The following is a 15,150-nucleotide window of genomic DNA, read 5'->3' on the forward strand; positions in this document are numbered from 1 at the left end:
TTACTCTCATCCACATAAAAAGTTAGTAAGATTAGATTATTTTTTTATACCTCGAAATTTACTTGATGAAACTAATATAAGAATCTATCCTCGGATCATTCTCCTGTAGTGGTAGATATTCATCATTTAGCTAAAAGGAAGATACAAGCCAGCTTTTCATTCGATCGAAAGCTTGGTTTAAATGCAGAATTCATTGCGCATATGCAGGGCGGGATCCAAATCTTTTTTGATGAAAATCGTGGCACTGCCAATATCCCGGTAGTATGGGACACATTTAAAGCAGGGTTTAGGGGAGAATGCATTAATTTTGTAATGGGTCAACGTAAGAAGCTAAGGAAATAACTGGACAATTTATATGAACTTTTGATTAAAGCAGAGATTTGTTTAACTAGAAAAATTGCATTTGGTAACGTGGATCTGGCTGAAGAGGAAAATGAGGTCACTAATGCGAGGTCCAATATTTTGGGTTTCTGGGATAAAGAAATTGCCAGAAAATTTTTATCTTCAAAAATGACAAGTTATGATTTCGGTGAAAGAATAGGCAGGACCTTGGCGACAAGGCTTCGAATGAAACAAACTGCCCAGAATATAAGTGCAATGAAAGACTCCCAAGGTAATTTACATTTTGATCAGGAAAGCATCTTGGGAATATTTCAAACTTATTATGCAAAGCTTTATGCTAAGGAAGACAGTATGGCCTCTGATGACCAATGGTACGATAGAATGCTGATTGATTTGAAGGTTTTAGACCCCGGACTAGCTGATGAATTGGAATTACATATAACTTTGACTGAACTAGAGAATGCAGTGAATAGTCTCGCAATGGGTAAAGCAGCGGGGCCTGATAGCTTACCTGTTGAAGTTTATAAACGTTTTTTTCATATTTTAAAAGACGAGCTCTATCAGGTAATTTTGGCAGCTCAAGATGGCAATCCCCCAGCTACATGGGCTGAAGCAACAATAGTTGTGTTTTGTAAAAAAGACAAACCCACTGATAGTGTTGGATCCTATAGACCCATATCATTGTTGAATGTGGACAACAAGATATACTCAAAGATTTTAGCTAATCGATTATCTGGGGTAGTGTCATCGTTAGTATCTAGACACCAACATGGGTTTATTCCTAAAAGAAGTACCATTGATCATATTAATAAAGTTATCACATTGTTTGATTTGGCCGCTGTGAATAAACGAAAAATATCGCTTTTTTTATTAGACGCGGAAAAAGCGTTCGATCGAGTGTCATGGGAGTACCTCTGGATTCTAATGGATAAAATGGGCTTTGGTCAGAGATATATCAAAGCCATAAAAACACTCTATCTCAAACCCACCGCAAAGATATCCACCTTGGGAGGACTCTCTGAATTGGTGTATATTACTAGAGGGACTCGTCAAGGTTGCCCCTGTTCCCCTTTATTATTTTCATTATACATTAACCCTTTTATTGAATTATTAAGCCGGAACTCTTTAATTCCTTCCTTCACGGTCACTGATTTTTCTTTCTCAGTATTCGCTTACGCGGACGATATAGCGGTAGTCACGGACACCCCTGAAACAGCTAGTTTGGAAATTTAGAGGATGGCTAAGGAATTTGGTAGGACAACGGGGTATAAACTTAATGCGTCTAAAACACAGATCCTTTGTTCAGAGGTCATAACTTGGGAGGATGAGAGGGTGGTTGGAGAAGTCATCTATTTAGGGATACGTATTAAAACAGATATGGATGAATTGGTTAATGCAAATTGGAGCAATGTTTATCTGAAAATTAAGACTTCGTTGGAGAAATGGGAGCGGCTATATTTGACTATCATAGGCAGGACTAATGTCATCAAAATGAATGTCCTCCCAAAAATTCTTTACTTATTTCGGTCGATACCTTTGGAAATTCCGAAACCTAAACTGCAGGCTTTGCAATCTCTTTGTGGTAAATTTATTTGGAGCCCTGGCAAACCTAGGCGGGCGATGAAACATCTCACTTTACCTATTGAAAGGGGGGGGGCTAGGGGTACCTGATTTCTTTTTATATTATATAGTGTGTTTTTTGCTAAAAATGAGATTTTTGTTAATAAGAGGCTCTTTGGAGCATACACATAGCTATCCCTCCATATTAGAGATCTTGATGGGAACACATACAAGACAAATGTTTCTTAACGAAATTGATGGAAATTATTACAAAAGGACTCGATTTAAGGTTCTTATTAGTGACCATAAAACTTGGAAGTGGGTGGCTCGTCTTATTGATATAAGGAAACGGTCATATTATACTCCCTATTTTTCTGTCAGATTTTTACCAATGATATTTTCGGATGGGGCAGCTCGGAATCTGCAAAAAAAAGGGGTGACTTGCTTGGGAGATTTTTTTCTCGAGTGAAGGTGAATGTAAATCGTTTACTGAAATGTGTGGAGGATTTGGTTTACCCAGAAGTTATTTTTTTAAGTTTTTACAAATAAGGGACTATCTTACAAGACAAACTATCCCTAAAAAAGCATAAAATTGTAGAGGGTATTGCACAACAAGTTAAGATTGGTGTTCTCTATCGTATGCTTATGGAAGAGAAGTCTGATGATTTGGCTAAAATACAAGCAAAATGGAGGGAGTTACTGGGAGAAAATGAGATTGAAGTTGAAAATTTGATTTTGCCGTCTAAAGATGTGTTGATGTCTGCTAATTTAAAAGCTCAATTTTTTAAAAGCTTGTTTGATCTATATTATACTCCTGTTCGAATGTTAAAGTGGAGAAGAGGTCATGCTGGTAAATGTTTTCGCTGCAAAGCTGACAATGCAGATAGCATACACATTTTCTTCTCTTGTCCTATATTAGGAAAATGTATTCAAGATATTGAAATTTTTGTGTCTTTAATCCTAAAGGTCAATTTAAAAATTACTCCATCTATGCTGATTTTAGGGAAGATCCCAGGTGATAGTCAAAATAATGAACTTTATCGTTTTCGATATTTTCTTTTCTTCATAATGACAGTAGCTCGGTTATGTATTGCAGCAGAGTGGCTTCAAGAAAAACCTCCACTATTTCAACAATGGCAAGCACGGTTATACAAACTGTATAAGTTAGAGTGGAGTCTTTTTTCGTTATCCGAATCAAGACGGAGAAAAAAATTGGGATGGAAAATATGGGGGACTTTTTCAGATTTTTATGAGGCCTAAAGATCCTATGTTGTGTGTGTTTCCTTGTATATTTTCTATTGTATTCTTTTATCTTTTTTGTATACGCTCGTAGTCATTCATTATCAAATGTATTTTGTGATAGATATTTTGTTATGAATTATGAATCATGTGAATATTATCCTTTGTACTTTGATTTTTGTCGTGTTCCAATAAAAAAAAAAAAAAAAAAAAAAAAAAAAAAAAGCGTGTCATAGCTTCACAGCAAGCCAACAGATTCGGAGATAATCCAGTGAATAGCTGTTCCCAAGGCTATGTGCTTTTCTGCAGCCTCAAGGCACCTGCTTTTCTTGTCTGGATTAGCAGCATCACTTGTGGCTTGTGCAGAGGCACACTTCCGTGCTGTGTGCACTAATAAGAAGTGAGGGAAGGGACAGGCCACAAATGTAGAATGAGTCATGAGGAGAAGTTTTAAATTTATATTGACCTGTGATGCAACAACTCTTGGCTTAATGGGCTCAAAGTTATCCAGGCCCAATTTTCACATAGCCCTGTGCGTGGGGAGGAACTGTACATTGTGCTCTGTTTAGGAGAGGGTCTCCACCAGGAAATCAGAATGCTCCTGTATGACATGCGTATCCACCTTGTGGCGGTGTGCTGCAATCTGAATTATTGCATGATATGCGGTGGTACCATCTGATGGGATTGGCTTTGTTGGGTATGCTTCCAAAGCAGGGTTTTCAATAGAGTTTAGTTAACAAATGGTAACCAGTCGCCTAAATGGGCGCTCAGCATTATGAAAGCAGTCAGACAAGGGCCTTTGTAGATCCCAGGCACTACTTGGCCTGTATTTAGCTGCTTACAACCCGCATCCTAGGGCGGGGCAGTTAACAGCTCCCCAACTATGACCCCTTTATAATTCTGCAGTGTCAGGTATTAGTGGTCTGGGTATTACATTTCCCGAAACCTCCCGGGTGGGGCTCCGGGTGGTGCGGCGCATCCAGTAGGAGGTGGCGGGCTGAAGCTTAGTCCTGTCATGGTTAATGCGGTCATGGGCAAGCGTCCCCAGAATAAAGAGGAGATGCCTTTTTGGCTTGCCGAGAAATCCGGCCAACTGGAAGCAGGATTCCCGAATACTAGTCCTGTGGAGAAACACAGGATCCTCACGGTTAGTTTGCAGAAAGACTTAGTGCCAGACATAAAAGAATGTACAACTTGGGCTGAGATTTTTGCGGCAGTCTATACTAGGGGCTTTGGCACCCCGTCAATGACTGCCCTGCCCTCTGTGATCAAGCGTGTTCAGGATGAATACGGACCAGAGGCGGCTGTAGAGTTGGGAATGCGACTTGTGGTAGCGTTTGACATGGTACGCGATCTCGTCCTTGCTAATGTCAAAGGGGATACGGTAAGTATCCAGGTCTCTAATACTTTGCGCGATGTCCCTGACGCGGACAAACCTCGTCAATTACCGAAAATTCTTACGGAGGCTTATAAGACTGTTGGCCGTAATAGTTTGGGTGTTAAGCCTTTCGCTAAGAAAGAAAAACAGCAGCAAACTCAACAAGCGTCATCTGATAAGGATGACTGCCCAAAAGTTCAGAAACAGGAGAAACAACAACAGAAACAGGAGTCCCGTCCTGCTTCACCTACACCTACCCCTGCTGAGCGTACATATGAGTTGCACGACCGCAGTACTATTAAGTCCCCTGATAGATTTCAGGTTTCTGAACAACATTCTCCTTGCTCTTTGCAGGAAACATCGGTTATAACCACCAGTGGAGGAGGCGGCAGAGGTCAAGGTGCCCAACAGAGCCGAGAGCAGCCTCGCAAGGCTGACTGTTAGAAATGGGATCCCTGGCTGGCCAGGGCTTGCGCCAAAGTCAGTCCGAGACCACCACTCCTAAGTCAGGGCAAGGGAGTTACACGCCAAGATAACCCCTGCTCACCCTCTAGGTAACGTGGCGCGAGCAGCAAGGCTAAACTTGGAGGCTATGTATGTTAAGTGTTTGCGCGCGCACCCAGCAACAACACCCAAGGCCCACCACAAAGGAAACTCCACACAAGGTTATATACAAGAATAGCCTTTGTATTATCCTAAAACACATTAGATAACAACACAAAATTTACAATGTGCCAACAGGCACGGGCAGAATTTACAGTGGATATGTACAAGACAGGGCCACATGGACCACTGTCAGGAATCAGCACTTTTAGAACTTAGCACTTGGTAGAATTAGCACGTGCACATAGAATAATATTCACTTTAGCATCAAATAGAACATAAAGCACACAAGAAGTAATCACTGGTAACAGGTAAGTACCATCTACGCAACCCTAACCACCTTTGGAACAGGTCACGCAGGGAACCAGGACCTCACTAGCTCCACCTGTACTAGCAAGAACAACCACCTAAGTACCACAATACCTGTAGGGGTATAAGCCTGGGAACAAAACACATGATGCATAAACATACATTCAGCGGTGTGAGGAAGGAAAACACATGATGCATCAACAACACATTCAGAGGTGTAACAAAGGAACAATTGTCCCAAACTTACATAAGTCACCACCTGTGACTGTCCATAGTCCAACGGGCCTTGTGGGGGCTAGGACGCCCTGTGTCCCAAAGTCAGGGCCTAAACGTAGCAGCTGCCCACGAAGTGCTGAGCAGCTGGTGTAGAGAATGTGGGGGGCCAACTTTGGAGCCTCGCAGGCTCTGGACATATACTTGTCCCCTTTTTGGAGCCTCGCTGGGATCCGAGTAAAGAAATGGCCCCACGAGACTCTCTGGGCTCCCAAAACACACCTAGAACAATGGTGCCCCCGGGGAGCCTTCGCGGCTCGAACACAAATATGGCCCAGTCGTTTGAGCCTCTCTTAGGCTCGAATTAGAATGCCAGCTTAGCCTCTCGCGGCTCGAAACAGAATGCGGCCTTGTCGGAGCCTCTGGGCTCACGAACAACTTTGGCACGGTAAGCTGGAGTCCCCCTCCTGAGGACTCCTAAAGGCAATGGAGCACTTTGAGCCTCTCGGGGCTCTGAGGACAAATGGCACCGTGGTTGGCGTGCCAGGGCTTAGAAGCAATGCCCCATGTCGTCAGACGAGCCTTGACAGGCTCTAACACAGGTACTCTTACTGGAGGGGAGGGGCGGGCACAGGCAATGTGCCCCGACGCCCTCCTTTCCCCAGCGCTGTCCCGAGAATCCCCCACTCACTGGACTCTGCAGCGGGGATCCTCCACGAGAGCTTCCGCTCCTCGGGGCTCCGTCTCTGCGGCACTCTTCTTTAAGCCGGTTACCACGGGGCTCTCCCTCACTTCTGGGTGCCCCGTGGAAGGCGCCGGCTGCGGGCTTCCTCTCTCTCCTCTTCTCGCCGGAGCACGGGGTGGGCTCCCGTCCGTTTCCGGTTTCGAGTAGAAGCACTTCCGGGTGTACCTCGGTCCCGCCCCCGGCCTGCCTGACTTCCTGCTGCGGGCCGGGTGGCGGCGGGGACATTCTCTGCTAAATCCGGGGTAGGCTCCCGTGTAAATTAAATAATTAAATAACGGCACATGTGCGGCGTGGGCAGCCGCTTGGAGGCACAGAGTCCCTGGCGGGGTGGGCACCTTCCAGGGACCTAGAAAATCGGCAATTAAGCGGGGAATATGCCGGGTGGGCACCGGCCTCAACAAACAAAGCGCTCCCAAGCGCTATAAAGGCAAATACAGTGCTCCCAGCGCTAGAGGGGAAATAAAGCGCTTTCCAAGCGCTATGGCAGAGTCAAACGCTCCCAAGCGCTAGGGGGGTCAAGAGGAAGCGCTCCCCAGGGCTAGATACAAGGTCAAGACCCAACAAAGTTCTTTTAGGTAGGCAGGGGGGGCAAGGCTGGGCCCAGAGCCAGCTCACTAGGTCTCCAGGCAGGGAGACAATCCAAGTGGCGGTCCTCCTGGCCCCAGCAACAGCAGCAGCACCCTCAGGCAGGATCCTGGAACAGAACAGTTTCTGTGGGGACATAGCCCCATTTTTATACAGGTCATTCCTATGTCTGAAGGCAGGGAGGGGAAGAACCAGTCGCAGCTGGTCTGGGAGCACCCTTGATGTGCTCAGCCCCTCACTCTATTCACTGGCAGGGCTAGGGTCATTAGACGCACCACAGGGGGCGGAGCCAGCATTGTGTGGGGAAAGCCCAGCCCTATTCAGGAACCAGGTGCACTCCTCCCCAGCCATCAGCATGCTAATCTCAACACTCACCACCGGGCAGGCCTATCATGACTCCTGGAGCCAGGCTCACCAGCCAGCTCCAGCCAATCACACGCCAGACACATTTTACACTAATATGCCAACTCCTAGAAGTTGCACTTCCACACATGACACAATCATGCCACATGCATCATTTCGCAGCATTCAATCACACGAGTCCGCACATACCCTACGCATCAGGAACTACCAGGGACACATACATTCCCCATGCATTCCTATGGGAGGGCAGGCCAACCTTACTCCACGCACTCAGAGTGCGCACGCAATTTCCACTGGGACACAGTGAAAGTGCGCAGAACCCAAAAATCACCATCACCAGGTCACCATTAAAAGCAAAAAGTTTAGGGGTGAACCTGCCAGAAGGGCCAAGTCCAACACAGACGGAAAAGGCAAGCAGGACAAGACACTGCGTCCAAGGCCCCAGTTTCAGAAGAATAAAGTTGCTGCAGTGACAGCGAGATATGTCACAGATAGTGAACGCAGCTTCGGAATCTGCCATGGGCGCCGACGCTATTGGACAGCGCGGCTGTGATTACCATCGTTCGAGAGGCGTTGCGTCCACTACTGAAGGTGACACCGACTGACACCTGTGTTGTAGTTGAGACGGCTGACACTAGAGTGCCTCCCCCTGAAAGGCTTTATGAAATTGTCCTAGTGATTGAAGGTGACATAGAACGTACCAGAAAATGTTTTTTTGGGAAAATATAACAACTACCTATGACATTTTGTTGGCGGCCAACTGGCCCCCACCCTTTGTCTTGGCTGCTCCGCAAGGGGAAGAGGTGATCCTCCCCGCTTTCGCGCACACAGTGCCGAAGGAGCAGGCTCTGCAGTTTGGAGAAGATTGGGCTAAGGCGCTTGCGCCAGCGGTGTACCGTACTCACTGTGGATGGGACAATTTTTTCCCTCAACATGAGATTCGTTTGCAGTCGAGGTCGATGCCACAGCCTCAACCCCAATAACCCATGCGACGTGAAGCAAAAGCCTCCGTTGCAGAAGTCCTTGTACAATTGGAATATCAAGGTGTAATTGAAACGTCTGTCTCCCCGATGAATAACCCACTTTTTACTGTGACCAAGCCAGATGGCTTGTACCGTATGGTACCGGATTACTGGCACTTAAACTCACATTGTCGTACGTGTGCTGTGCAGAATACTCCCAGTTCTGCTCTTGTGGATAGCCTGGTGCGTAAAAGGTTCAAAACCACACTTGACATATCCAATGGTTTGCCCACAATCTGTCCACTCTTAGTAGTCAATGGACGGCTTTTTCAAGTGGTGGCAAACAGTGCTAATTCCTCTATTTGGCTATGGGCTACAAGAATAGTCCAGGGGTATTTGCCGCCCGCATTGTCTATCTCCTGGAGAGATTCGACGCAGATGCATGTTCGTATGTGGATGATATTTATTTCACATACGACGAGTTATGGCCGCATCTGTGACGTGTTGACCGCATAATTTGCCGTTTTGCAGACATAGGCTATAAATTTAACTTTGCAAAATCACACATTGCAGAGTACACAGTGTTGTTCCTGGGCTATGAGCTCAACAATGAAGGTCGAGGTTTGGCTCCTCACTTCTTGGAGAAATGCGCACTTTTGTGAGCTCCCACAACACTGAAAAAGCTACAATCTTTACATGGCTTTTTGAATTTCGGTCGTACATACATTCCGGAATATGCCCAGCTTATCAAGCCGCTTTATGCGTTGATACAACCTACTTTTTCCAAATTGTGCTGGCTGTCAGAACATTCAGCCATCTTGAATCTAAATTCTTGTCGACTTGTGATAACCACACCAACCTGGTGATAAGAATCATGCCTGGGCGGGGGGTTTCACATACCTCACTTTTAATGAGGGTAACACAGTCCCTATCGCTTACAAGTCACACTTGTACACTTTGGCAGAGTTGCGGTTTTCCACTGTGGAAAACTTTGACAGCAGTGCAAATGGCAATTCTTAAGGAACGTGCACTGTCGCAGGGAAAACGCACTTTGGTTGTTACTCCGTATCCTGCTTTGGAGTCAGTGACGAAAGCCAGTTTACCAAATTCCAAGGCTTTGCACCCTCGGTGGATACAGTGGGCTACATCCTTGACATCCCCGGATTTCACGTTCTTTTTGATTCCTCCCTGCAGACTCATGAGTAATTTCACTATGAATTTGTTCATCCTGCTCCTCTGACTATGCGCCCGCTTGAGGATTTCCGCTGTATCATTTACACTGATGGAAGCGCGCAAGCTGCTACGGGTTAAAAACACACGTATTCTTCGGTCTTCGCAATTGTGGTTGGTACTATGATGCATTCAAGTCTGATGTCGTGCATACACAGACATTAGGGGACTGTAACGCCCAGTTGGCAGAACTTTGTGCTCTGATGCTTGCGTTGGAGTACGCCGATCCCAGTGTGGCTAGTCTAATTGTGAGTAACTCTTACTACTGTGTTCAGTCATACAATGACAATCTGCCCTTTTGGACTCATAATGATTAACGGGACTCCAAGGGTCGCACAATAAAACACAAAATGATCTGGTTCGAGTGGCTGAGCTCAAACAACTACTCGCACTCGTTTTTGTAATTCATACTCTGGGCCATTAGCGTGTTGGAATTCACGCTGTTGGCAACTGTCTCGCGGATGAGGCTGCGAAGACAGCAGTTGCAACATTTGCAGTGGCAGCACTTATGCGTTCCAAAAGTAAGATTGATGATCACATCTTGGCAGCTATTGCCGCAATTGAGAAGGAAGGTAATTACCCTAGAGGCTTCCCTTCTAAATACGCTTATCATTTAAGTCCTGATAAAGTTCCTTATGTGAGAATTAACGACGTTGGAGGCAGGTTGGTTCCCAACTCGGACCGCAGGCAGGCTTTGATTACAGCAGCCCATGCCGGGATGACTTCGGCACAACGATATTGGTGGCGGGGTGTGTACAAACAGACACGTGATTTTGTCCTTCAATGTGGCATTTATCAGCAAATTAAACCTTCCTCTGCTGCACGCCCGCCCCAAACTCAGTTGTACATATCTAATAAACCACTTGCGTGTGTTTATTTAGATTACTGCGGTCCTTTTTCATCTGATACTGCGTATAAGTACATCTTAGTAGAAGTTGACTCTTGCACGCGCTTTGTCTGGGTGTGGCCTCAAAGGAGCGCTGATTCTAGAACCGTCGTAAGGGATTTACGTGTCTTTGTGGGAATTTTTGCGTGTGGTACCTTCCATTCGGACCAGGGTCCACGTTTGCTTCTACGGCGTACAAGGATGCCATGACTTCATTTGGGGTCCAGGTCAAATTTTCGTCTCCATACCGGCCTGAGGATAATAGTGTTGTGGAGCGGATGAACCGTGACCTAAAGCAATCCTTGACAGCAAATGTTTTAGGTGCTGGCAGAGACTGGCTAACCCATCTCAATAGCGTTTAACATGCACTAAATAATCTCCCTAGAAGGTCTCTGGGTGGGCGGACCCCATACGAAATGCTCTTTGGCATCAAGATGTTTGTTCCGGACCTTGGCGGTCTAGACATGGCGGCGGAAGCCGCATCCTTTGACGTAGACGAACATTCTAATGTTTTACAGAACCTACAAAAGACTATAGACAGTCTTGCAAAGGAACACTTGCCCTCCACTTCTGAAGCTGTGTTGCAGATTCCAGTAGTGGGCTGGCTACCCCAGGTTGGAGAACTGCTCAGAGAGAAGATCGACATGAAATCTAGCTCCAGTTGCCGTGCTTGGTGTGCAGGGTACAAGAACAGTCTTTTTGCCTTGTCTTCCTGGGCGAAAGGGGAACAGGTACATTTCCATTGACAATGTCAAACCACACAGGGTGGCCGATTCTCTATAGTATAATGCCTGCAGTTTCATGTCCAGCAATGGTGCGACACTCGGTTTTGGCCACGGGTCCTGCCATCGGGCCTGATGTTGTTGTTGAAATGAGTCCACTTACGAATCCTATATCGAATCTACCTGCTGGTGATCCTCTTAATGACACTGAAAATGCTTACCCCACTGACTTGTCTATGCCTGATTTGGAGACCTGTGTGGCTAATCAATCCAGTTTTTCATTTGACACTGGCTCTTCCACATCCAAGTCCCCTTCAAAAGTTTAGTTTTTTGCTACCTGGTTTAAAAAACATTTTTTGATTCCTCCTTGGACTTACATTTGGCTGGTGCTTATTGCAATTTTTTTGTTCATGTCCATAGGATTTTTGGTGTATTTTTTCTGTTTTATCAATTGACACTACGTTCAAGAAAGAACTTCAATTAGAATGATTAATGGAACTTTGGCTCCCCACTCCTCTTCGCACATCATTAAGAGGGACCAGACTTTTGTGAATATAACTGCTTGGTTCATTTTAGATGGGATTGTATGGAATGCTGGGACCCACAGAGGTTATTAATGTTCCCAATGTACTCCAGGTTTCAAAGGGGGATGTGGTTAAACAGAATATTCGCTCTGATGATTGGGACGTTAAAGCCGTAGAGTCTTTATTTTCTGATTTGAAATACTATGCTGCTTTCGATGCTGAAGATTTATATTTGGAATCTGCGAATTATGGTGATTTATACTGTTACAAGCAGTTTGGCAATCACTTTCTGCATAAGACTAATTCATTTAGAAATTTGGTTAACTACACACAGTGGGAGCACTGTCCCGCACCTGTGGAAGGCAGCTCAAAAACACTTTTGAAAAGGTTTTTCTATTTTACTGATTTTCATCAAACAAACCCTAATGCATTTTATTTTAGGTTGACTGAAGTCTTCTTCCAAGGTTAGACTTACCCACACTAAATTACTGTATTCGAAGTCCTTTATTGACCAGTTGGCTGTTGGGGGCTATGAACTGTGGAAAGATACCTTTGATCTTAAATCTGTTTGGGGTTCTAAAAGTTGGCAAGTGCAAGGCACTGATGCTTTGCATCGTGCATTTCTCATCCTAAACCATATGTTGTTTCTGAATGACACTATTTTACAAACCACCTGCTTTGGATTGGCTACTTCTAGAAAAATAAATGCCCCTTCGTTTCCTGATATGGGTGAATTTCCCCATTGAAATAATTATACCAGTACTTTTGTGAGCGATTTACAAGCCCTGTTAAGAAATTCTTCTTTTAATGTTTCCAGAATTAAACCCGTAGGCTGGTTGCTATGGCAAAAAAGTGCAGATTCCTGCCAGCACCGTTTTCTGGGTCGGACCCCTGGCTATACAGAGGTTAGAGTTGATCCCCAATTTCAGACTCAACATTCAGTCACCACCTATTCTGTAGGGAAATTGTGCCAGAGTTGGCTCAGACATTCATCCTCCACGTCTGTTAAGCTACATTTGTCCAAACTTACTGACACTGTCGACTTAAATGATTTTGTCAAAGGTCCTGCAGCAGGCAGATCGAATAGATGGATATATGCTGCTTACAATGAGGTTGGGAAACGGTCCCAAATTGAAGCTGCTTCTAGGCTTAGAGCTATTGATCAGGCCAGTTCAGAAAGTGCTTGTCGTTGTAGATAATAGCATTAACACCCTTTCTTCCAGAATTTATTCTTTTGATAATATTGTATCATCTGTGATTGATATTGTGCAAGAAGAGGTTGCTGTACTGCATCATGGGCAAAATCAATTGCGCTCTGTCATGCAGTTTGCATGGGATTACATAAACACAAGTTTATTATTTCTGCCTTTCAATTTGACTGTTAAACAGACCCTCCAGTTTATTGCGATTTCGCGATTCACGAAAAAATCGCGAAATCGGCAGACTACCGCGATGGCCGCGATAATAACCATATTGGCCGCGAAATTTAGAAAAAAGTGTCTCTACCGGCGGGAGACTGCAAAACAAACAATGCCTTTAATTGGCTGTGCGCCCCTCCCCACTCGTGTGTGTCAGCAGCTTCCCGGGGACACAGAGACAGTCTGTTTTTTAGCTGCCACCCGCAGCCGAGTACTTAATAGGTCTTTTAACAGACCTTTCACTTGTTAATGAGTCTTTGTGTTTCACCCTTTCTTTGACCTCTCTGCCTAGGGCTGGAATAATTAACCTCGGGCGATCAGGACAGTCGATGTAAGCCACAACTCTTGGAGCCTTATCTTCCCCGACTCTGAAAAGAGGGAAACGGACTGTTAACCAAACCAAACAGATTAAATTTACGAAATCTTCTATCGAACAAACCATGCTAATAAAATCAGATCTCAGTTAATGAGGGTTGACACCAGGTCTCTTTTTACAACCGAGCCTCACCAAGACAACAAATGCGCGAACAAGGTATTAGTAACTTCTCCGCAGTATAAAAAATGCCTTTAACAAAAAAAAATTGTATTATATGCATTTCCATTATTGAGACAAGATTAGAGACAAAATGCATGTCTTAGAAGACTAACGGAAAATGATAGAAATCTTCAACGGGAGATGCTACGTTTTCCAAGAATGCTGCCTCACAGCATGGGCATCAGAAAGATGGCTATGACAATAGAGTTATGTTATATTCTTCATTCATATGTATTGTTTGTCTGCTTTTTGTATAATTAGAAATGCATCTCACATACACGAGCCGAGGGGAGCTGGGGGGGGGGGGGGAGTGGCTGTAGTGTAGCCTTTTGAGCTCAATGGATGTTGCACACCTGGAGCTGTGGGTCCCGTGACACGTCCCCCGCCCCCAGCAGGGAGGCACAGAGATGCCCTCCCATGAGTGGGAAAGAAGAAGGAAGACGACGCAGAGAGATACTGATTTCCCCCCCCCCCCCCCCATTGAGAGAGGCACAGAAAAGGTGGGTGGATGAATGATGGGTGGATGGATGGATGAAAGGCTGAAGGATGGATAGATGTGTGAAAAGGTGGGTGGATGAATGATGAGTGGATGGATGAATGAAAGGGTGGATGGATGAATGATGGATGGATGGAAGGATGGATGGAAGGATGAAAGGGTGGATGGATAAAGGATAGATTGGTGAAGGATAGATGTATGGGTGGAAGAATGAAAGGGTGGACGGAAGAATGGGTGGATGAAAGGGTGGATGAATGATGGATGGATGTGTAAAAAGATGGGTGAATGAATGAAGGGTGGATGGATGGATGAAAGGGTGGATGGATAAAGGATAGATTGGTGAAGGATAGATGTATGGATGGAAGAATGAAAGGGTGGACGGATGAAGGATGGATGAAAGGGTGGGTGGATGGATGAATGATGGATGGATGGATATGTAAAAAGATGGGTGGATGAATGATGGGTGAATGGATGGATGAAAGGGTGGATGGATGAATGATGGATGTATGGAAGGATGAAAGGGTGGAAGGAAGAAGGAAGGATGTATGGATGGATGGGAGGATGAAAGGGTGGATGGATGAAGTATGGATGTATGTATAGATGGGAGGATGAAAGGGTGGATGGATAAAGGATAGATTGGTGAAGGATAGATGTATGGATGGAAGAATGAAAGGGTGGACGGATGAAGGATGGATGAAAGGGTGGGTGGATGGATGAATGATGGATGGATGGATATGTAAAAAGATGGGTGGATGAATGATCGGTGAATGGATGGATGAAAGGGTGGATGGATGAATGATGGATGTATGGAAGGATGAAAGGGTGGATGGATGAAGGATGGATGTATGGATGGATGGGAGGATGAAAGGGTGGATGGATGAAGGATGGATGTATGTATGGATGGGAGGATGAAAGGGTGGATGGATGAAGGATAGATTGGTGAAGGATAGATGTATGGATGGAAGAATGAAAGGGTGGTCAGATGAAGGATGGATGGATGAAAGGGTGGATGGATGAATGATGGATGGATGGATGTGTGA

The 15,150-nt window shown here is 45.1% G+C and overlaps 1 protein-coding gene across 5 annotated transcripts in view; it reads right to left on the reverse strand.

Moving 5' to 3' along the window:
- Positions 1–15,150, reverse strand: part of KMT5C (lysine methyltransferase 5C) — a 207,753-nt gene that overhangs the window by 17,468 nt on the left and 175,135 nt on the right. The window lies entirely within an intron of this gene.

This window comes from Lissotriton vulgaris, chromosome 7, assembly GCF_964263255.1.
Source record: "Lissotriton vulgaris chromosome 7, aLisVul1.2, whole genome shotgun sequence".
Lineage (NCBI taxonomy): Eukaryota > Metazoa > Chordata > Amphibia > Caudata > Salamandridae > Lissotriton > Lissotriton vulgaris.